General features: G+C 36.7%; 1 protein-coding gene across 5 annotated transcripts in view; it reads left to right on the forward strand.

Annotated features, from left to right (window-relative positions):
* Nucleotides 1-22,661, forward strand: part of GRID2 (glutamate ionotropic receptor delta type subunit 2) — a 1,491,890-nt gene that overhangs the window by 1,227,567 nt on the left and 241,662 nt on the right. The gene's annotated exons all lie outside the window — the stretch shown is intronic.

A 22,661-nucleotide genomic window follows, 5' to 3' on the forward strand; every position in this document is an offset into this window, starting at 1 on the left:
TGAGTTTGAGGAGTTCTTTATAGATCTTGGATATCAGCCCTTTGTCTGTAGTGGCATTTGCAATTATCTTCTCCCATACCATGGTTTGCCTCTTTGTTTTGTTGACTGTTTCCTTTGCTGTGCAGAAGCTTTTTATCTTGATGATGTCCCAAACGTTCAATTTTGCTTTTGTTTCCTTTCTCTTTGGAGACATATCTTAGAACAAGTAGCTGTGGCTGTTGTCAAAGAGGTTAGTGCCTACGTTCTTCTCTAGGATTTTGATAAATTCCTACCTCACATTGAGGTCTTTATCCATTTCGAGTTTATCTTTGTGTATGGTGTAAGAGAATGGTTAAGTTTCATTCTTCTATACATAGCTGTCCAATTTTCCCAGCACCATTTATTGAAGAGACTGTCTCGTTTCCACTGTATGTTTTTTCCTGCTTTGTCAAAGATTGTTTGACTATAGGGTTGAAAAATGCTATCAGTGAGATCCAATCTAATCTAAATACTCTAACATCTAGGGTAACCAAGGTAGAAGATAGAATTAGTGATCTAGAGGACAAACTGATAGAGAAAAAGGATCAGGAAGAGGCGTGAAAGAAACAGCTTAGAAGCCATGAAAACAGAATTAGGGAAATAAATGATGCCATGATGTTCCAGCATCAGAAATATTGGGATCCCTGAGGGGGTGGAGAAAAAGAGAAGACTAGAAGATATAGTTGAACAAATTGGGGATGAAAATTTTCGCAGTCTGGGGAATGGAAACAGCGTTCATGTCCTAGAGGTAGAAAGAACACCTCCCAAGATCAATGAATCTGGAAAGACCTCAAGGCATTGATGGTGAGACTGACGGATCATAATTTTAGACAAGAGCTTTTCAGAGCAGCTAGGGAGAAGAGATTCCTTACATACAGAGGAAGGTCCATCAGAATAACATCAGACCTGTTCACAGAAACCTGGCAAGCCAGAAAGGGCTGGCAAGACATATTCAGGACACTAAATGGGAAGAACATGCAGCCAAGAATACCCTATCCAGCAAGGTTGACATTCAAAGTGGATGGAGAGATAAAGTGTTTCCAAGACTGGCAAGGTTTAGAAGAGTAGGTGACCACCAAGCTGCCACTACAAGATATATTAAGGAGGGTTCTATAAAAGAAAAAAGAACCCAAGAGTGACATAGAACAGAAATATACAGAGACAATCTAGAAACAAGGACTTCACAGGCAAGATTATGGCAATAAAAATGTATCTTTCAATAATCACTTTCAACATGAATGGCCTAAACACTCCCATTAAAAGGCACAGGGTTGCAGATTGGATAAAATGACAGGACCTATCCATATGCTGTCTACAAGATACCCATTTGGAACCTCAGGATACATCCAGACTGAAAGTGAAAGGATGGAGAAACATCTTTCATGCCAATGAGCCTCAAAAGAAAGCTAGGGTAGTGATTCTCATATCAGATAAATTAGATTTTAAACTAACGACTGTAGTCAGAAACAAGGAAGGACACTACATCATCCTTAAAGGGTCTATCCACCAACAAGATCTAAAAATTGTAAATATGCCCCCAATACAGGAGCAGCCAACTACATAAGACAACTGTTAATCAAGATAAAGAGACATATTGATATGAATACATTCATAGTAGGGGATCTTAACACACCACTCTCAGTAACAGACAGATCATCCAAGTAGAAAATCAATAAAGAAACAAGAGCATTGAATGGGACACATTAGACCAATGGACATCATAGATACATACAGAACATTCCACCCTAAAACAACTGAATACTCATTCTTCTCGAGCACACATGGAACTTTCTCCAGACTAGATCACATACTGGGTCACAAATCAGGGCTCAACTGATACCAAAAGACTGAGATTATTCCCTGCATGTTCTCAGACCACAATGCTTTGAAACTGGAACTCAACCACAAGAAAAAGTTTGGAAGGAATTCAAACACTTGGAAGCTAAAGACCACCCTGCTTAAGAAGGTTTGGATCAGCCAGGAAATCAAAGAAGAACTTATACAATTCAAGAAAACCAATGAGAATGAAGACACTTTGGTCCAAAACCTATGGGATATGGCAAAGGCGGTCCTAAGGGAGAAGTACATAGCCATCCAATCCTCCCTCAAGAAAACTGAAAAATCCAGAACACACCAGTTCTCTTTACACCTTAAAGAACTGGAGAATCAACAATAAATTAGGCCAACCCCACACACAAGAAGAGAAATAATCAAGATTAAATCAGAGATCAATGAGATAGAAACTAGATCAATGAGATAGAGTTGGAGTAGAATGCATCAACGAACTAGAAGCTGGTTTTCTTGAAGAATCAATAAGATCGATAAACCATTGGCCAAACTAATCCAAAAAAAAGAGAGAGAGGACCCAAATTAATAAAATTATGGATAAAAAGGGAGAGATCACGACTAACACCAAGGAAATAGAAACAATCATCAGAAATTATTATCAACAGTTATATGCCAATAAGTTAAACAACCTAGACAAAATGGAGACATTCCTGGAAACCTATTAACTTCCAAAACTGAATTGGGAAGAAACTGACAACTTGAATAGACCAATATCTAGTAAAGAGATTGAGGTGATCAATCAAAACCTCCTAAAAATCAAGGTCAAATCAAGATAAAAAAATCAAGATCAAAAACCTCCTAAAAAACAAGAGTCAAGGACCTGACAGGTTCCCTGGAGAATTCTACCAAACATTCAAAGAAGAAATAATACCTATTCTCCTGAAGCTGTTTCAAAAAATAGAAACAGAAGGAAAACTTCCAGACTCTTTCTATGAAGACAGCATTACCCTGACTCCAAAATCAGACAAAGACTCCACCAAAAAGGGGAATTTCAGACCAGTATTCCTGATGAATATGGATGCCAAGATTCTCAACAAGATCTTAGATAATAGGATCCAACAGTACATTAAAAAGATTATCCACCATGACCAGGTGGGATTTACCATGGGATACAAGGGTGATTCAACATTTGCAAATCAATCAATGTGATAGAACAAATCAATAAGAGAAGAGAGAAGAACCACACGGTCCTCTCAACTGATGCAGAAAAATCATTTCATAAGATACAGTATTCGTTCCTGATTAAAACGCTTCAAAGGATAGGGATAGAGGGAACATTCCTCAACTTCATAAAATCTATCCATGAAAAACCCAGAGTGAATATCATCCTCAATGGGGTAAAGCTGACAGCCTTCCCTTTGAGATCAGGAGCACGACAAGGATGTGCACTCTCGCCACTGTTGTTCAACATAATACTAGAAATCCTAGCAACAGCAATAAGACATCAGTTGTTTTCTTATACACTAACAATGAAAATATAGAAAGGGAAATTAGGAAAAAGCTGCTACTTCTAAATAGATATTGGACATAAATTTACAGTTTGGTAAGAGAAATCCAATAGATTTATTCTGGGGAAACTGAATACATTTTACAAAATTTACCCCTTTTTCAAAATTAAATATTTATCCACATCTAACCTTCTAGTTGGCACTTGCCATTAATTAAAATTTGAGAGTGGATTTTCACTGAAAAAGTAATTCCCAAGTTTAATTTTATACCCCTTCAAGGATAACTATGTTCTGTTGCTTGATATGATGTCATATGACAGATGATGATAAGTTGGAATGGGTAATATTGAGGTATACAGTTCAGTTTCTACAGGAAAAAATAGGCAATTTCTACAAGACTCTAATGACATTTGGACTTGTTCATTGTGATCGAATGATAATAACATGTAGATAATTGTTTTTAGATATCTAGCAAATGAAATTTACATTTTCCTACTGGTAACCAGGCTAAAATTGGCAATGATGTTATGGAGTATGTGAAATTTTGAAGGTAATATCAGAGTAAACACTGGGTAATAACATTATGAACATTAGTTCCATTAGTCTTTGTTGTGTCGCAGTTTTCAAAAACCTACTTCTTTCCTACATAAGGTAAAAAGAGCTATGAGGGAAATCACAGTTGTACAATTATAGTCATTAATAACTTTAGAATCGGATTGGTCTTTAGTGGTGAAACTTGAGGTCTTTTCATTCCTGGGGCTATAAGTAAGCTTGGGTCTATTCAAAGGGATCCCAAAATCCCATCATATTTTTATGTTTAAAGCATTCATTCACCAAAATGTTGGAGGTTGGACTAAACAAATATTGACTTCATGTAGTCACTGAATAAACTAATTTAAGATAAATTTCTTTCCAAGTATATGCAAAAAGAGATCCCTATTCTGTCTTATCACTGGAGGAAATTCCTTTTTCCTTAGCATTCCAATAACAGGACTTCTGTATCCACATTTGCTCACATTTGGAAAAGGAAAAAAAAAAATTTAAGCAGTTGTTTTTCTCAGTGCTACACAACAGACTATGAGCTAGCCCTAGGTTTATAAATCTAAATCTGTCACCAGGTCTTGGTACAGAGAGAATGGTAGAACTGGCAAGTGCTCTCTAATGAAATTCTTTCTTTCCTTTGCCTCTACAAAACTATGTAACTATATTTAGCAAGTTCCTATTCAAAGAGATCGTTACAATCCTGCTTTTTGAAAATGGAGGTATATCTAACTATAAAAACTAAATATATATATTAGCTTCATTCATTTAATTCAACTGAATATATATTTCATATATGTATATATGAATATACATACATATACATATGTATGTATACACACACACACATACACATACACATACACAGCATGATAGGTATTGAGTCTAAAAAGATATTTAGATATTATCCCTGAGTCACAATTTAGAGACAGAGCAGTATAGAATTTAATGACATAGGAACTATGATAGATTTATTTGTGAAATGCTATGTGAACACAGGAAAGGAGTGATTTAATTCAATAACTTGGAGAAAGGGGGAGGAAATGGGGGGAAAAACTATCAGGCAACAGAGAGGTATTATCTGAGAGTTTGATCTCAAAAGATGAATTTCAAAAGACTGAAGAGGTGCCTTACTGGAGAATATTTGCAAAAGCAAGAGAGATATGAAATTCCCAGGAGAGTGTCTAGCAAGGGGCAGATGTTCAAAATCTGTTAATTTCCTTCCTGGATTGAGATAGGTGATGTGAGAGTGGCAGGAAATGAAATAGAAAAGGGAAGCGGAACAAAATCCTGAAAAGCATGATAACGCTTGTTGAAGAATTTGGAATTTTTCCTGGGGATAATGGAGAGTGACATCACTGAGAAAGACAGCTTTATCTGTGGAGAGGAGCTTGGGTGGTACAGAAAAGATGTAGAAGTGTATGGAAGCTAGTAAGCTTCTATCTAATATAAACCTGAACCATATATCTTCTTGTTTCAGGGCTGTTTAATTTGAAAATACCAAAGGTTTAAAGAAATTTAAGAGAAATGTGACTTGAGAAAATTTGGATCTCTAGGCTAACAGTTACATTTATAGCAGATGCAGGAATATTGACTAATTTTATTTTTCGAGGTTTTTAAAGAGAAACTGTGGTTGACTACCTCATAACTAAAGAGGTACAGAAGAGGAGAGTTACTAATGTGAGAAAATTCTAGAATCGCTCTGGTTGGATGACTTTTCAGATGCAATTTTGCAGAAAAGCTGCATCTCAATGTCTGCTATTCATGGATTGTATCCTGCCTGTTCATTATTTTTAGCCTCTAGCCATCAAAAAATAAATCAGACTTATTTTTAGTAAATTCAATACATTTTCAAAGTAATACAGGACTATATTGAGAAAATAGGAAAATACCATGAATTTTAAAGGACAAAGTATTAATAATCCATAGTTTGTCATATTGCAATATGTTCTATTAATATTTAAACAAGCTTTTTTTTTTACAATTTATTTTGAAGTAATTATATATATACAGGAAGTTGTGAAGATAGAGCATAGTGAGTTCCCATGTACCCTTCACCTAGTTTCCCCCCCATGGTTACATCTTAAGTAATTATAGTATAATTTCAAAATAAGGAAATTGACATGGATACAATCCATATAAGTAGTTCTATGCCATTTTATTACTTCTACAGAATGTATATCCATCACTGCAATAGATGTAGAACTATCCTAACATTACAAAAATCTCCCTCATTCTACACTCCCTCCTTCTCCACCATCCCCAAACCTAATAATAACTAATATGTCCTCCATTCCTGTGATTTTTATTCTTTCAAGAGTGCTCTGTAAGCTGAATCATACAGTATGTGGCCCTTCGAAATAGCCCTTTTTCCCCCTCTCAGCATAATGCCCTTGAGATCTATCCAAGTTGTTGTATGGATCAATAGTTCATTGCTTTTTATTGCCAAGCAGTAATCTCCGGTATGGATGGACCAGTGTGTTTAACAGTTTATCTATTGCATGGAATTGTTGATTCTAAGTTTTTGGCTATTACAAATAAAGTTGCTAAGGACATTTATGTGCATATCTGTTTTTGTATTGATATGTTTTCATTTCTCTGGCATAAATGCCCAAGGGTACAATCCCTAGTCTCCTTGCTGACTGTTTCATTTCTTATTCTTTTCCTCTTACTTCAACTATTACCCTCTCAATCGCATTCTCTTCTCATTCAAGCTTACAATCCAGGTTACCTTCCTCCATTCTTAAAATTAGTTTGGAAACCTCATTTATTACCACATCCAATCAAAATAAAGTGCAACTCCAGAACCCAGCATATGGAACACTTCAAAAGCTGACCCGGGCTCATTTCTTTACTGATACCAACCGTAATCCATTCTCATACTTGTTCATGCTCCAGTGAAGCCATTCTTGAGGACATTTCATACTTATGGAGCTCACATACTGTTCCCTTTCCTTGAAATTACCCAGATCTCCCTTCTCTTCTGGCATCATGCATTGGCACAAACACAATTAGCCATTGCATGTGTGTCTTCTCTTTGAGAGCAGAAATTCTTCAAAGGCAAGGGCTATGCCATATTCACATTTGTACCCAAGTGTGTCCCAGAATGCCTGGTGCATGGTATTAAGAATAACAGTGCCTAGCATTACTGGCTACTTTGCTATATGACAGATATCTCCCTAAAAGCTTTGCTTAGATTTTCTCTTTTTTTTTTTAATTTTTTATTTTTTATAAACATATCTTTTTATCCCCAGGGGTACAGGTCTGTGAATCACCAGGTTTACACACTTCACAGCACTCACCAAAGCACATACCCTCCCCAATGTCCATAATCCCACCCCCTTCTCCCAAAACCCCTCCCCCCAGCAACCCTCAGTTTGTTTTGTGAGATTAAGAGTCACTTATGGTTTGTCTCCCTCCCAATCCCATCTTGTTTCATTGATTCTTCTCCTGCCCACTTAAGCCCCCATGTTGCATCACCACTTCCTCATATCAGGGAGATCATATGATAGTTGTATTTTCTCTGCTTGACTTATTTCGCTAAGCATGATACGCTCTAGTTCCATCCATGTTGTCGCAAATGGCAAGATTTCATTTCTTTTGATGGCTGCATAGTATTCGATTGTGTATATATACCACATCTTCTTGATCCATTCATCTGTTGATGGACATCTAGGTTCTTTCCATAGTTTGGCGATTGTGGACATTGCTGCTATAAACATTCGGGTGCACGTGCCCCTTTGGATCACTACGTTTGTATCTTTAGGGTAAATACCCAGTAGTGCAATTGCTGGGTCGTAGGGCAGTTCTATTTTCAACATTTTGAGGAACCTCCATGCTGTTTTCCAGAGTGGCTGCACCAGCTTGCATTCCCACCAACAGTGTAGGAGAGTTCCCCTTTCTCCACATCCTCGCCAGCATCTGTCATTTCCTGACTTGTTTATTTTAGCCATTCTGACTGGTGTGAGGTGATATCTCATTGTGGTTTTGATTTTCTCATTTAATCTTTTTAATGGCCCCATAAGAGATATATTATTCTCATCTCCATTTTGAAGACAATAAACCAAAAGTTAAGATAGTAAACAAGGCAATCTGGCACTAAAAACCTTGTCCTAATCGACAGACCATATTATGTACAATTAGCAAATACACTAAAACTTTATCAAATGAAATAAACAAATGAATAAGTGAGTGAATGAAAACCATAGGGTCACTGTAAGTTTTCTGAGAAATAAAGAGTTCTGCAGGGAAGAATCAATGGCTGAATTATATTTAGCTAAGTTAATTTCAGATATTTCTAAGTTATGTGGTATCCTAGAAACCAGGCACAGGAGACCATGAATTTAAATAAATCTGCATCCAAATCCTTTGCCACTTATTAGCTGAATGATCTTGTCATTTTCCATAATCATTTTAAGCTTTATTCTCCCTAAGGGTAAAAAGATAATGGGTTCAACTTCATAGGTTTAATGTAAAGAATAAACGGGAAACAAAGAGTCATAAATAACAGCATAGTTTCCGAATGCTTCCTTTTTTCTCCTTGTTCTCTAGGAGATCTTGTGAACTCCTTGGACAGTTCTTCCCTCCACCCTTTTCGGTGGTGCTAATCACTATCACTTTTACTATTTTGTCCACAATTCCATACACTCAGTTATTCCCTCTACCTGCTCCCCTAGCCCTCGAAGTTCCTTGTTATTGCTGCCCTGGCTTCTGGCACAGATGTCCCTGCCCTTCCTCATAAGTCCATCGTCCTGGCTGTTGTCTTCTTGTCACACCATTTAATCCTCCAAGCCCCCAAACAGGAAATCTAGCCTTGGGAGTCTGGATGGGCAGCACCAGCTTGTTCCACCGCCAGTGGAATTTTTAGCCCAGGTTGTCACCAAGTTCATGCCAAAGGCTTCCCCTTCCCCAAGGAATGCTTCAGGCCATTCCCTACTTCATCCACACAGGACTTTCTCCTCTCTTTCTAGACCTGCACCTTCCACACTACCTTGATGAGTAGTTTCCTGCCCTGTGGGCTATCTTCTTTGCAGAGCTTTTTAAAATTTTGAAAGCTCTTCCTGAATAGAGGGAAAGAAGGTAGGATTAGCATAGGAATGATGTGGCAGGGTAGAGTCCCTTTTTGTTAAAAGAAGAAGGAGGAGGAGGAGGAAGAGGAGGAGGAGAAAAAAAAAAAACTGTCAGGAAGCCTTATCCAAATATAAATATAAATAGGGACCTGGCTGAATAATTCACTGTTCTCACCTTAGCTTGATTAACCATCACTACAGTCAAGGTCTGGCTGCTACTGATAGTGACTGCACTGACCCTGGGTCAGGACATCTGGTTGTCAGGGAAGTTTTCTCTTTTAACTCCTCTTTCATCGGCCTTCTCCTAGCACTGCTCATGTGTTGCTTTCTCTGTGTAGCTTTCACCACAGGGCTTGCAACTAGATTCAGTGTCTCTCCTTTTTTTTAACCACTTTGTCTCTACCTGGCTTATACCCTGAGTTACCTCGTGCTGGGGCAGTATTCTGCTTGTTTTACCTTCTCAGTTAAAACATATATTCTTGAATGTAGTTTCATCACCTTTGCATCTGTACAGTACCTTCCTTATGTAGTAATTTACTGAGCACATAGTTAGTTGCAGTTCATTAAATAATGAACCAGAAAGGGGTTTCTTAGAATCTGGCCTGAGACTGTGGAACCTCACGACTTGTGTATAAACCTCACAACAAATCAGAAAGAAATAGGAAAGCCATTTTTATGCGCCATTATCCAGAGTAAGAGAAGGAGCCCCCAAATGGTGTGCCATTGAGGTTTTCTTAGTGTCTCACCCACTTCAGGCTTCCAGTGGGAGGCTACCTCATAGCTCTCAGCAGGGAATTGCACACTTTATTAGGAACAGCCAAAATCAAGGTCGCTGAAGTGAGCTGGGCCTGATTCATACCACTTTTATGTTTCAGTTTAGTACAGAATTGTATAGGCTTAGCTTCAGAGTACACAGACACTACAGACAGAGGAAGACATTCATCCCCTTCCTCTGTATTGTTTAGTGTTGAAATGGCTTACTTGTCAAAGCACTTAAATACCACAGTGACGGATGTTTTATAAACATATAGCCATCTAGATATTATAGACCATGATTTTCTCTCTTTCTGAAAAAAATAAAAACTCTCAGAGTTTTTCAAATCCACCCTTCAGTGAGCATTTAATTAAAAGTTGTCTCCTACTTTAGTTGTGACTCCCAGGGACAAGGCTGTATTAGCATCGCTATAGATTCTTATTTACACTAAGCTCACCAAGATGAAAACTTCCCCAAACTAATAAGTGCCCACAACCCCTACCTTGATCTTCTTCTTGACAAGCAATTATTCTAAGCAAGTCAAGTCTTCCACTCTTTCTTTCTCCCCAGCCTTCATTATCCCAACCCAGAAACCTATTAAGAACTTGAAAATATAAATTACTGTCTCCTATTTCTTGTTGTTTTCCTTCCTTACCTGAAATCAGCTGAGTCATTAAATTCTATCTACCACAAGTATGTGGATATGATAAAAGCCCTATGCTCAGGAGTACTTGGCTGAGTCATTTCAGAAGAGCTAGTTGGAGGATGGGGCATGCGATTGTGAAGCTAACATAGGAAGAGTATGAGATAGAAATAGTGATGGTGGGATCAGCAAGCAGGACTGTAGGGCAGAAGAATGCTGAAGGAGACTAGAGACCTAGTTCAAGGTTCTTATTCTTGTTACTAAAGAATACGGCAAGTTTTTAAACCACTTTGTACTTAGCTTTCTGTCTTTAAAAATGTGATCCATTCTTATTCTCACTGCACAAATATTGTTCCACAGTTTGGATTAAATTATTTTCAATATCCCTTCAACTAGACAAGTCTCTGTCAACCACATAAATGAGGTAGCTTATTAAACTAAGTCCAAGATAACAGACAAAAATATATTCACATATTTTTAAACTTACATTTTTTAAATCTATTTTATTTTATTTATTCATTTGACACAGAAAGAGAACACAAACAAGGGGAGCAGCAGGCAGAGGGAGAGGGAGAAGCAGGCTCCCCACTGAGCAGGGAGCATGATGTGGGGCTTGATTTCAGCACCCTGGGAACATGACCTGAGTTGAAGGCAAACACCTAACTGACTGAGCCACCCAGGCGCCCCTCACATATTATTTTTATAAAAGAAATCCTAGATTGTAAGGCAGAACTGAAAGGAAACTCTTGACTTGCCGTATCTTCTTCTTTTTTTTTTTTTTCTTTCTTTCTGTTTCTCTTGTCTTACCTTTCTTTTCCTACCTTCTCCATCACACCAGCAACCTTGACAGGCTGACCTCCACCCTCTACTAAGTGTCTGTTTGACCCCATTAGTTCTCTGATCCTCTTAGCTGCTCCACAAGCTCCTGTCATCTAAAGACATTCAATTTATTTTTAATGACTTTCTCCTTCACTCCTACACACACACCCTAATACAGCCCCTACTTCTCAAACCCTGATCTTTAAACCTAAGGAAAAAGTTTAAAAATTGCCAGATACTCCAGATCATGGCAAGTGATGGAGAAGATAAGGAACAGATCTGCGGGTGGCTTCCTGGGCCACTTTTTCAGAGGAAGACTGCCGTTTTCCCAAAGCAATGCTACATAATCCTCAGGATTGTTGCTGAACAGGGCAAGGATTGGGGGTGGGGGTGGGCACACCTTTCCAAAACATTTTGGGCATTTATAATCTGAATGGCTATTAATAAGAGCTGACTGTGAACATCAGGACATGCATTTTGTGCATAGTTTGAGTCAAAATTTATCAAAAAAGAAACATACCTAATTGGAAATAAAGCATAAACAATACTTTTTTGGATATATCCACAGATCTATTGCACTGGGAAGAAGAAAAATATATTTTGTATTTGGGAAATTTTAAATTATCAGTAGAAACCAGGTCTCCTGCTCTGTGTTATGAAAAGCCAAGATCTTTGTTTTTAGATAGAGTCATTAGAATCTTCCTTGAAACAATGACCTTCCACTTTACTTTGACATTAGTGTTCTACTGGGTCTTCAAACAGGCTATTAAATTTGCCCTGCTGTTACTCTTGGTCACTTCTTTTCTCTTCGGATATCTCTTTCCACTATGAATAATTTGATGTGATTAAAGTTTTTGAACTCCTTAAAAGAACTTACAGGGGAAAAAAAAATACAAATTACTATTGATTCCTCATTTGAATCTACATTGTATTTCATTTGGGTCATTTTTTGGTGTAGTAGTATTATGTATTATTGTATCAGAGCTTGTTAGCAGACTATATGTGAGGTTATGATCAATGGTTCAATGTCAGCCTTAGAGGGTATATTGAATAAAGTTTTTCCCATAAGTCAGCACTGGCCTTGATTCTAAGGAACATTTTCGGTGTTGATTAGAAGTATAGAATAGGGAGTAAGCTTATTAAACATGCAGATTACCTTATATTGAGTAGGGGTGGTTATTGACTAGAACCACACTGCAAGAATTCATAAAGACTTTGGCAAATTAAACAAGGTGATTATAAGTGAGACGGAGCTTAATAGGGACAAATATGTAATAATTCACTCAGAGATGGAAAAAGCAGTGTGTCTGTTTATGTGCGTGTATGTGTGTGTATTTATAAAAATTTAAAACTGGAGGTGAAGACAGTTTCAGAATGAATCATCTGTCAATTACAAATTGAAATGAATTGTTGGTGTTTATGAACAAAATAGCCAAAGTCACCTAGCAGTGTAAAAGTTGTTAGGGCTTTTTAAGCACTATCATGACCTATTTATGAGCTCCATAAATTATGCAAAAATTACCATAGAAAAGGAAAAGTTGCCTTAGCTAATAACCATGTAAAAAAAAAATGAGTAATAGATCCTTGGGTAAGAACCACAGGAATTTTGTGCTTAACTCAATAAGGAAAAGGTTAAAAGATGAAAATGAAAAAGTGTTTTATTATATAAAGAAATATTGTACTGGAGGTGATGAGTAGCTATTGTCCATTTTCACTGAGAAGAAAATGAGAGGCTTATGTGAAATAGGCAAGTTTTAGTTAGGCATGAATGAGAACTCTCTGGTGTTAAGTTTCCTAAGTCAGTAAAGTGCCTAAGGAAGAAGAGTAAAGTCCATTTTGGAGATTGGCTTTTATACCTTAAGATATAGCATCGAATTATGTGATACCTCCAGGAACTCTCGGATGTTATGATTTTATTAGGGTTCTCTCTTAACACCATTTAGAAATTTTTTTGATCCTCGGGGAAATTCATGGGAATTAGTCAGGTCTTTCCTGTATTTTCAATGATGTAAAAACATAAAAATGTATTATTCTATTGAAGTCTGTTGAAATATTTGAGGATATCATCTTAACAAAAATTTTATAATCAGCTTATAGTCAATAGTGGCATTATGAAATGCTGACCATACAAATTTAGGATAATTCCATATTTGTTCATAGTGTCTTGGGGTAAATAAATATTGCATCTTTTTCATGGTATCTCAGGAAGAAGCTATACATACTATCTTCCTTATACAGATAATTGCAGGCTAATTAAATTCATAGAATACTGGGGCCTTTTGTAATGAATTATTATCTACATATATATGATGAAATGCTACTTTAGTTAACTAATAAATTATTTAAAATTAGAGAGCAGTTTCATAAATGACAATTCTGTCAGCAGGTAGAAAAATACAGTGTCTTTCACATATCAGGATTTAGGATTCATGATGTGACAAAATTAGTTCCTAGCTTATAACGTGGGTCAACAAGTCAGAGAAGTCAACCAGATTTTCCATATTTTCTCACATCTGTATAGCATTGTCATTTTTGAGAGAATTTAAGAATCAGTTTTATTATGTCTAACAGCAATAAGAAAGATGAGTGTTTCCATCCTCTCTGTGGTCTCTAAGATGACCTGTCATATCCACAAGCCAAATCAACTTTTAAACATGCTACAGGAATACAAGTCTCTCCAAGTGCAGGAAGATAAGTAGTTTGTGATATCCAGTTTTATCATCTCATCTATATATATGAATTTTCAATATGACCATCTTATCTAGAGTGCATGGCAGACGGGGAAGCCCCTAACGACTCTGTAAGGGAGAAGGTCAGGAAATATTTCTAAATCTCTCAGGAAGACCTTGAGAGTCATCTTGGTGCCCAGAGATCCACCATGTAGGGACAGCATTCAGAAGGGAGAAGTGTCCTCTTCATGAGTACTACTACACTTTTTCTAGACCAAGCACACTTGAAACATAAGCCATAGAAACACTTTTCTAGATGTCTTCTCAGGCACAGAAAACAAAAGCAAAATTAACCCGTTGGGACTATATCAAAAGAAAAATGTTTCTCACAGCAAAGGAAACTGCCAACAAAACAAAGAAAACCTACAGAATGGAAGAAGAAACTTGCAAAGGATCTATCTGATAAGGGGTTAATAGCCAAATTATATAAAAAATTTGCACAACTCAACACCTAAGTAAATAAATAAATACGTTCTTAAAAGTAAAGATTAAATAAATGTTCTAAAGAAGTTCACAGCACAAAGGCCTGAAGCTGTCTTTCATCTAATTTACTCTGTTGAGGCCCATAAGGGCAGGTTTGAGGGCAGGTGAGGTGTGTAGGACAGAGTATGGAGGAGACAGAACAGAGAAACAGGAAAAGACTGCACCATTCAGGCCCTATTTGAGTGTCCCACATGGAGCCACCCTTATCCTCTGACCCTCCTCTGTTAATCCTCACTGTTCTTGGTCCTCAAACAGCCTCTTTTATGAAGCACTCTCTCCATCCGTGGGGCTTCTTTTGGGAAACTCTCTTTGTGTCCACAAGTAAAAAACCCTAGCCCTCTGCCTTCTCTGGTATCATTCAGAATTGTTGGCCTCAGAATCTCAGCTTCTGCTGTCTTGAGAAGGAAGGAACTCTGAGACTTTGAGAGGAAGAACGACAAAATCACTATACTACTCCACCAAAGATTGCTGTGGCTGAGTTCTTTGTGAATTACCCTGCCCCACAAATTATACTTTTAAGCTATACAATCTAATCTTTAATGAGAAAACCATATTTACTCCACAAATATGACTTTGATCTTAATCTTTATAAAAGAAGAAATTAACATTATTGGGCTAAAGAACATTAATATCTTCCCTGAGCCTATTTTCAGTAAGTAGTGTCACCCCTCATGCACTTAAAGTAGTTCTTACTGAGTCTTCAGTAGGGACTGAGCCATTAGCAATCCAAATTGTCTTCTGACAATTAGAGTCTTGTTGCCTCATCCTTGACCCTTGGTCCCTTTATATATAATCAGATTTTCTGTATAAACCTGTATCTGAGAGGGTTTGGAAAACATCACTGAAGAGAAGGAGCTAATAAAATGCAGAAATGTGGTTTCTCAGAAGACTAGTGGTCTTGAGTTAGGCTGCAAATTGGAGAATGGGAAACCTTTCTGTGGTGTTAGTCCATTCTTTTATAAACAGAGCAGACACACTGTCCTTCCTCTTTGTGTAAAAACTCAACCCTGGAGAGAAAAAATATATATATAGCTTTTGGTAATAATACTCAATATTACCAAAGGTTACTATTCTCTCCCTGTTCTAGTTCTTTTCTCTTCCTTAGCTCCTATAATCATTGAGATCTTTTATATTTTTAATCATTTCAGTTAGCAGACTTAGTAGAGCAATTTTTGTCACCATTTCAGCTTGCTTCTGAAATTTTAGTCAGAAATCACTCATCAAAAGAACCACTACTTATTAGCTCCCTTTCTACAATGCTTAGGTAAGTCTCTCTTTCATGAACACACATTCTACTCTGTACCAGATCCTATGTGACCCAGAAGTATGGACTATATCTTTAGCTTTTCCAAATACTTTATTACAGTTCCATTTGTTTGGGTTTTCTTTTTATTTGTCCTGCCTCTGAATTTATTTATTTTACCTACATGGCAAAATGTCTTGTTAAGTAATTCACTGGTGGTCTGATAGAGCTTTTGCAGCTGATTTTATTACAGGAGAAATTTCCAAATCTCCCTTAAAAATTAGTTGTTATTTTTAAGTGCAAAATACTGCTGGCCATGATTAGTCATCTACAGAATGGCTGGTAATGTATAATAAAAATCCCATTTTTATGCAATACTAGCTTAATAGGAATTCTGGCTTTCCAAGACGAAAGCATGTTTCTAGTAAAAAAGCATAGCCAAAATATGTGAGCTTCACTGACTGCCCTTTTCCTGGGCTAGGTTCTGAGTTTCAAAGATGAACTTAAAGAAAAATTATGGGTATCAGTGGAATGTATACTAGTGAGTTAAAGAAGTAAAATTTCATAACAAAATGCTAAAATGTGAACATATTCTAAATGTTAGAAGAGACAAAGAGGCAACTGAGCTTGACCTTGACTTGAAGGGAAAGAATTCACCAGGTAGACAGGGAGACATCTTGTGCACAGCAAATGCCTACCAAGCCAGGAAAGATGAAATGGTCTGTTTGTCCTATAATGGGAGTGTGAATGAGGCACAAGTTTGTTTCTGAGAACCAAAACAATTTTAAGCCAAATTTTTGCAGGTATTGAATGCTATGGAGTTGGAAGGTTTGGGGGGCAATGGGGTATATAGGAAGTATTTAAATAAAACTGGGATAGGATCAGACTTATATATCAGAAAGAACACTTCAGCCGTGTTGTGGGGGATGGATTAGAGATGGGAGAGAATAGAGATAGGGAAAAGGTTTAGAAATAATTCTCCAGGGGCTCCTGGATGGCTCAGTCAAGTGTCTGACTCTTGATTTCCTCTCAGATCATGACTTCAAGGTCCTGGGATTGAAGCCCTCATCCAACTCCAGGCTTAGCATGGAGCCTGCTTGGCATTCTCTCTCCCTCTCCTTTTGCCTCTGCCCCTTCTCCTGCTTGCACTCTCTCTTTGTGTCTCTCTAAAATAAATAAATAAATAAAATCATTTAAAAACAAGAAAGGAAGATTCTCTAGATAGAAACGCTGAGAGTATTAGCAATGAGAGGACACAGGTAATGACAGATTTGTAAGATTCAGGAGGTAAAATACATAGAAGTTGGTAAGAGATTAGTTGGGGTAGGGGACTTAAACAGAAAGGCCATGGTGAGGAATCTGAAATGAATTTAATTGGTGGGAAAAGTAAGGAAATAGTAATTCCAAAAATTATAACAGAGCATAACAGTAATAATAATAATAGTAATAGTGATAATAGTAATAAATAATAAAATTAATAATTGCAACTACCAGTAACAGAGCCCTTATAGACTGTTAAGTATTAAGGTGTCTTATATCCATATCTACATCAAACCTCCACATAACTTATTACAAAATTATTATTTTCCCTATTTAATAGGGAAGTGGATTGCAATTTAGAGAAAATTAAATACTTGTCCAAGGATTGGAACTCAAATCTTTCCATCTTCAAAGTCCAAGTTTGTAGAACCTAAGAGGTTGCCCAGTCCTGGTCGTTGGCTGTACCTCTCAGAGGTAGGCCTGCCTTATTTTTTCAATACTTATTTCTGCAGTCCGTTTTTCAATACTTATTTCTTCTTCTTAGGTCTCAATAACACTAAATATCAGTCTAGTGGAACTTTATTTGGCATATTAGTTGTTTTTTTAGGTTTTAAATTTTGCAATACTTTTTCTTTCTTTTTTCTTTCTTTCTTTTTTTTTTTTTCTTTTTTCTGGAAAACCTACCTCCGAACTCACCAAGCTCTTGGCCACAACCACTGAATAGCAGTGGGAACCAGGCAGAAATTTAACATGGTTACTGATGGGCTCTTAGAGCTATAACAATATCTTTTCCTTTGGTAGATGTTGAAATCAGCATCCAGAGGAAGAAACTGTGGGAGAAAGGAAAAAAAAAAACCCTGAACTGAGTTGGAAGACATTTTTAGTACATCCCCGTTTGCTAGTCTCCCTTCTACTGTTAGCCCCTTGGCCTGAAGGATCTAACACCTATCCTATCGACCACGTTCCATTTCTTTTTACCCTGAAGAAAAATCCCTTCCGATGTGATAACTTAAGTTGCTTTGTTCCATTCCGTTAAAAATGGGACTAGACTTACAATTCCCCAGAGTTAATGCTGACAGCTGTGTGTTGGTGAGCATTACACAAAACCAGACTCAAATGTTTCAAAAGAAGAAAGGAAATGAAGATGGAAAAGAAAGACTTATATGTCTTATTTTAAAGTTTATATGGGTAAAATCTATTCTCTTGTTAAAGGAAAATAGGTAAAAATATGAGTGAAAGTTCACTACAGAGGGAAAAGGCATTAGATTTTTAATTAGTTGACAGTTTTAGAAATGTAAGTAAGTAGCAACACATTCAAAGTTAGGACCATTCAATATCATTCATGAATCTCCTCTTCAACAATATAAAGGGATCACCCTGCCACATACCGAATGTCCATTAGAAATTATTAAATAGGGCATTATTCAGAGATGGATCATTGTAATAATAATCTCCATATAAGACAATAGAGGGGCGTAGTTGGTTAAGCATCTGATGCTTGGTTTTTGCTCAGGTCGTGATCTCAGGGTCATGAGATCAAGCACCAAGTCAGGTTCCAGGCTAAGCAGGGAGTCTGCTTGAGGATTCTCTCCCTCTTCCTCTGCCCACTCATGTTCTCTCTCTCTCCCTCTTTCACTAAAATAAATAAATCTTTTTAGAAAAACTAAAATAAAATAAAAATAAAACAATGGATAAGTTAGTTGAATACCGATGTGACATGTCCTCTTGTATTCTCCCTTAGACACTCTTATTCTCTCCATTTATAGTTGAGGAAATTCAGGTTAACAGGGGTTAACATCACACAGCCCACAAATAATCTATCTGCGCGACTTTAAAATCTAACTTACCCAATGTCAAAGGTACTGCTATCACTAATACCTAATATTAGAGTATCACATGTATCAAAATTAATTTTCTATGTTTGAAGGGTTTTAAGTGTTTGTTTTTGCAATCATCCTATAGCTCTCTTTTTTGGTGGGATCCTTGTCTGGTTTTGGGATCAAGGTGATGCTGGCCTCATAAAATGCAATCATCCTAGATCCACCCAAATTCCTGAAACTGGCTTTACAGAAGTACCCTAAATTACAATTTCTAAGTACGTATAATGTTCATGCAAATAAGTAAATACCACTTACCTATCATCTCTCAGTATTCTTTAGTACTCATGGGTTGCTAGTAGTACAGGACACCAGGAAAAATAAAAGTAGAATTTTGAAAAGATGATGGGAGAATAAGGCTTAAAGTAGCAAAGCATTTGCTTTCTTTTATTATTCACCACTTATTGCTATAGACACTTTTTTTTTTTTTTAACTCTGTATGCGTGAATGGGGGTGGGGGGTTGGGAGAGGGGGATTCAGGTATAATAGAGTGATTGTTTGCTGTGTTTTATGTAGTAAATGTGAGTTGTGTGAGATTAAGTGGAGAAATGGAATATATCAGTATGAGTATATTGCAAGTTAACTCCTTTCTAGAATGCTCTAGATTTTCCCATTTCCTCTGTGACCTGGGTATGCACCAGCAATTGTTAAGAAAGAAATGACAACATTTGCCATGGTAAATTAACTTATATATTAGGTATTATTAATTATTTTAGAATTATTTTGCATTTAAAACTGATTTGGCAAACCAAGCAAACAAAAAAAAAATGATGTCAATGATTTGGCATATCTAAGTAATACTCAGATGTTGAATTTAAGATACAATTTTTTTGAGGAATACCACTTGTAGAAGAATTTACTAGATTTCTTTTAAGGGTTCATACTATAGGCCATTCCTTTTCTGCTGATATTACTCTAAAATCTTATGAAAAATAACAGAATGACCACATAAAATGGTCACTGTCTTTCTGTGTTGGGGTCCTAAAACAACCTTCACTTTCTGTAATAAGCTGTTTGTGCTCACTTCAATTTTTTTTTTTTTTACTTTTTTTTTTTTTATTTCCAGCATAACAGTATTCATTATTTTTGCACCACACCCCGTGCTCCATGCAATCCGTGCCCTCTATAATACCCACCACCTGGTACCCCAACCTCCCACCCCCTGTCCCTTCAAAACCCTCAGATTGTTTTTCAGAGTCCATAGTCTCTCATGGTTCACCTCCCCTTCCAATTTCCCCCAACTCCCTTCTCCACTCTAAGTCCCCATGTCCTCCATGCTATTTGTTATGATCCACAAATGTGCTCACTTCAATTTGCTTCATTTTATTTTTGTCACTTTTGGTACTGTCTCAGTGTACTATAATGGAACGATGCTGAATCAGGCAAGCTGTAATTTTTATTGCAAGCATATCTCAAGGCAAATTTATAAGCTGAACTTGATATCAGAAATGAAGCTGGAGGGAATATGTCTTTGTTCTAAGTTACAAATGCTCTGCTATTCTAAATCTGAGGTATGTTGAGCATAAAATGCCTTTTTTTTCTGACATCAGGAATTTCACACAGGCAATATATTAAGAAATTCCTTTAAAATTTTACCATGTACAAATCAGTTTCACCAACAAAACTATTTGTATGACAATTCTATATTCAAGTTGTAAAGCTGATATTGAAGGTGATGTTATGCCACAGAAAATGATTCTATTAACGATCCTAACATTTGATTTCAATTTTCTTTTCATGAAAAGCTAAGAGGAAGTGTTAATTTATTTAACAGTATTTTACTGGTATGACTATTTGGGCAAACAGGTTATATATTTAGAGGTCTGGGCATACAAAAATTTTACCCCTAGGTTATGATCTCACCACCGCCAAATTGAAAGTTTTTGAAAGTTATAATATAGGTTGATTGCCAAATGTTCTAAACAGCTAGTGGCCAATCCCATCCTGGGAGGGTCTCTGATGAAATGTGACATGGCCTTCTCCAGCCATGGGACCTTCTGGTTTTAGAAGGTGCAAGCTCCATACAACTACCTAGCCTAGGCCTTTGTATTAATAGGTATTGAACAAATTGCTATTTGCTACTGCTATTATAACCTGTATTGATAATGTTTCATTTCTTTTTCCTGTGTTACCACTTTATATCGTCCTCCAGTAAACAATGGGAAATATGTTAAAATGTTAATGTTTTTAATAGTTTCAATCCCATCACTGGAAACAGCAGTGGATGAGAGGTAAATGATCTTTGGGAACAAAAGTCTTATTGCTATACTGTCAACAAGATAATTGTGGGATATCCCAGGAGAAAGTGCCCTTTTACTCTCTTATGAGGTTGTACCCTAGCTATGTGTAGCTTGATTTTATTCCTGCTTTTGCCCTGTTATTCTTCATGCTGTCATTTTATCTTTTTACAAATGGTAGAATTAATTTAATAATTGTAGAATATTTCAGCAAATTTTTCCTTGGAAATAGTCATTTTTTTTTTAAATTTAATTTTTTTTTCAGTAATCCATAATTCATTGTTTATGCACCTCACCCAGTGCTCCATGCAATATGTTCCCTCCTTAATACCCATCACCGGTTGGCTCAGCCAACCCCCACGACCCCCCTTCCCTCCCAAACCCTCAGTTTGTTTCTCAGAGTCCACAGTCTCTCATGGAAATAGTCATTTTTCAACACATCATTTTAAGCAGAAGTACAGAGCAAAAAGGAATCATCATGGTAGTTTCCACAAAGTAAATGATACACATCGACAACCAAAAACTCAATAAAATGTAGATTAAATTTTGCTGAAAGTTACTATTAGAAAATGGCATGAATACTCCTCTAGCAAACACAGCCCATAATTTATTGTTTGCAATACAGTTTTGCACATGATGGAAACTGGTGACCTGCAAGAGTATTCCCAATACCCTTGCCCAATGCTAGTGTTGTTTGCAAAGGCCCCAGGAAATCATTAGCAAACTCCATCTAGAAACAGACCAAAAGGTCAGAAGTATACATAACATGAGTTTCATGACCCATGGCTGTGGAGGGCTCTGAATATTCTTGTTCAAAATATGGTATAGTGTTTCAAAGCATCTGCTGCCATTCGCAGAGGTTAGTGAACTTGAATATGCCAGTGTCTAATTTTGTATAGTATGCCAAAGACACATATTTGTTCTTAAACCTCAGTCATTAGAGTTGAGCAGCTACACAAACTCAAATGAGTTTCAGTGCAGCAGTAATTGGTTCTCCAAGTTAGAAAATACAGAGCGGCTCAGAAACTTAAATATAAGGAAATTGACCACCAATTTAAGATGAAAAACCTAGGACAAGTAGATACCATCTATATAACTCAAAGATGGATGTGAAAATCCTGATCATTATTATGCATAAGAGAGAGCTGAAAATATATTCATCTTTCTGGAAACATGAATTCTATTCTGTTTGAATACAAATAGAAGTCTCTCTCTCTCTCCTCTCTCTCTCTTTCACGCCCACAGACACACACATGCATGTGCACACACACAAACTTAAAGCAAATAAGAGGCAGTATCTTGCAGTAAAAATACTATAGCTTTTGAAGCCTACATTTGAGTCTTATCTCATCCCTCACTGACTGTGCCACACTGAGCAAATTCTTATACTCTCAATCTGAGTTTTCTCATTGATGAAATGGGTGAAATACTTCTGAGAAATGGGACACTGCTGTGAGAATAATCTATGTCAGTTGCTGGCATGTATATGGTAGCTGCTTGTTAAATAGTGACTATCATAAATACTAATTTTTAAATATACACTTCACCTCAAATGGGTTGTTCATGCACAATGTAATTATTTTAAAATATATTTAAACATTGCTACCTAAAAGAACATAGGCTTAAGGCTTATAACATGTAGTTGTTTTTTAACTAAATGATTATGTGGTTATCCAGCAATCTAATTTAAGTT

This window comes from Mustela erminea, chromosome 2 (assembly GCF_009829155.1).
Source record: "Mustela erminea isolate mMusErm1 chromosome 2, mMusErm1.Pri, whole genome shotgun sequence".
Taxonomy (NCBI): domain Eukaryota; kingdom Metazoa; phylum Chordata; class Mammalia; order Carnivora; family Mustelidae; genus Mustela; species Mustela erminea.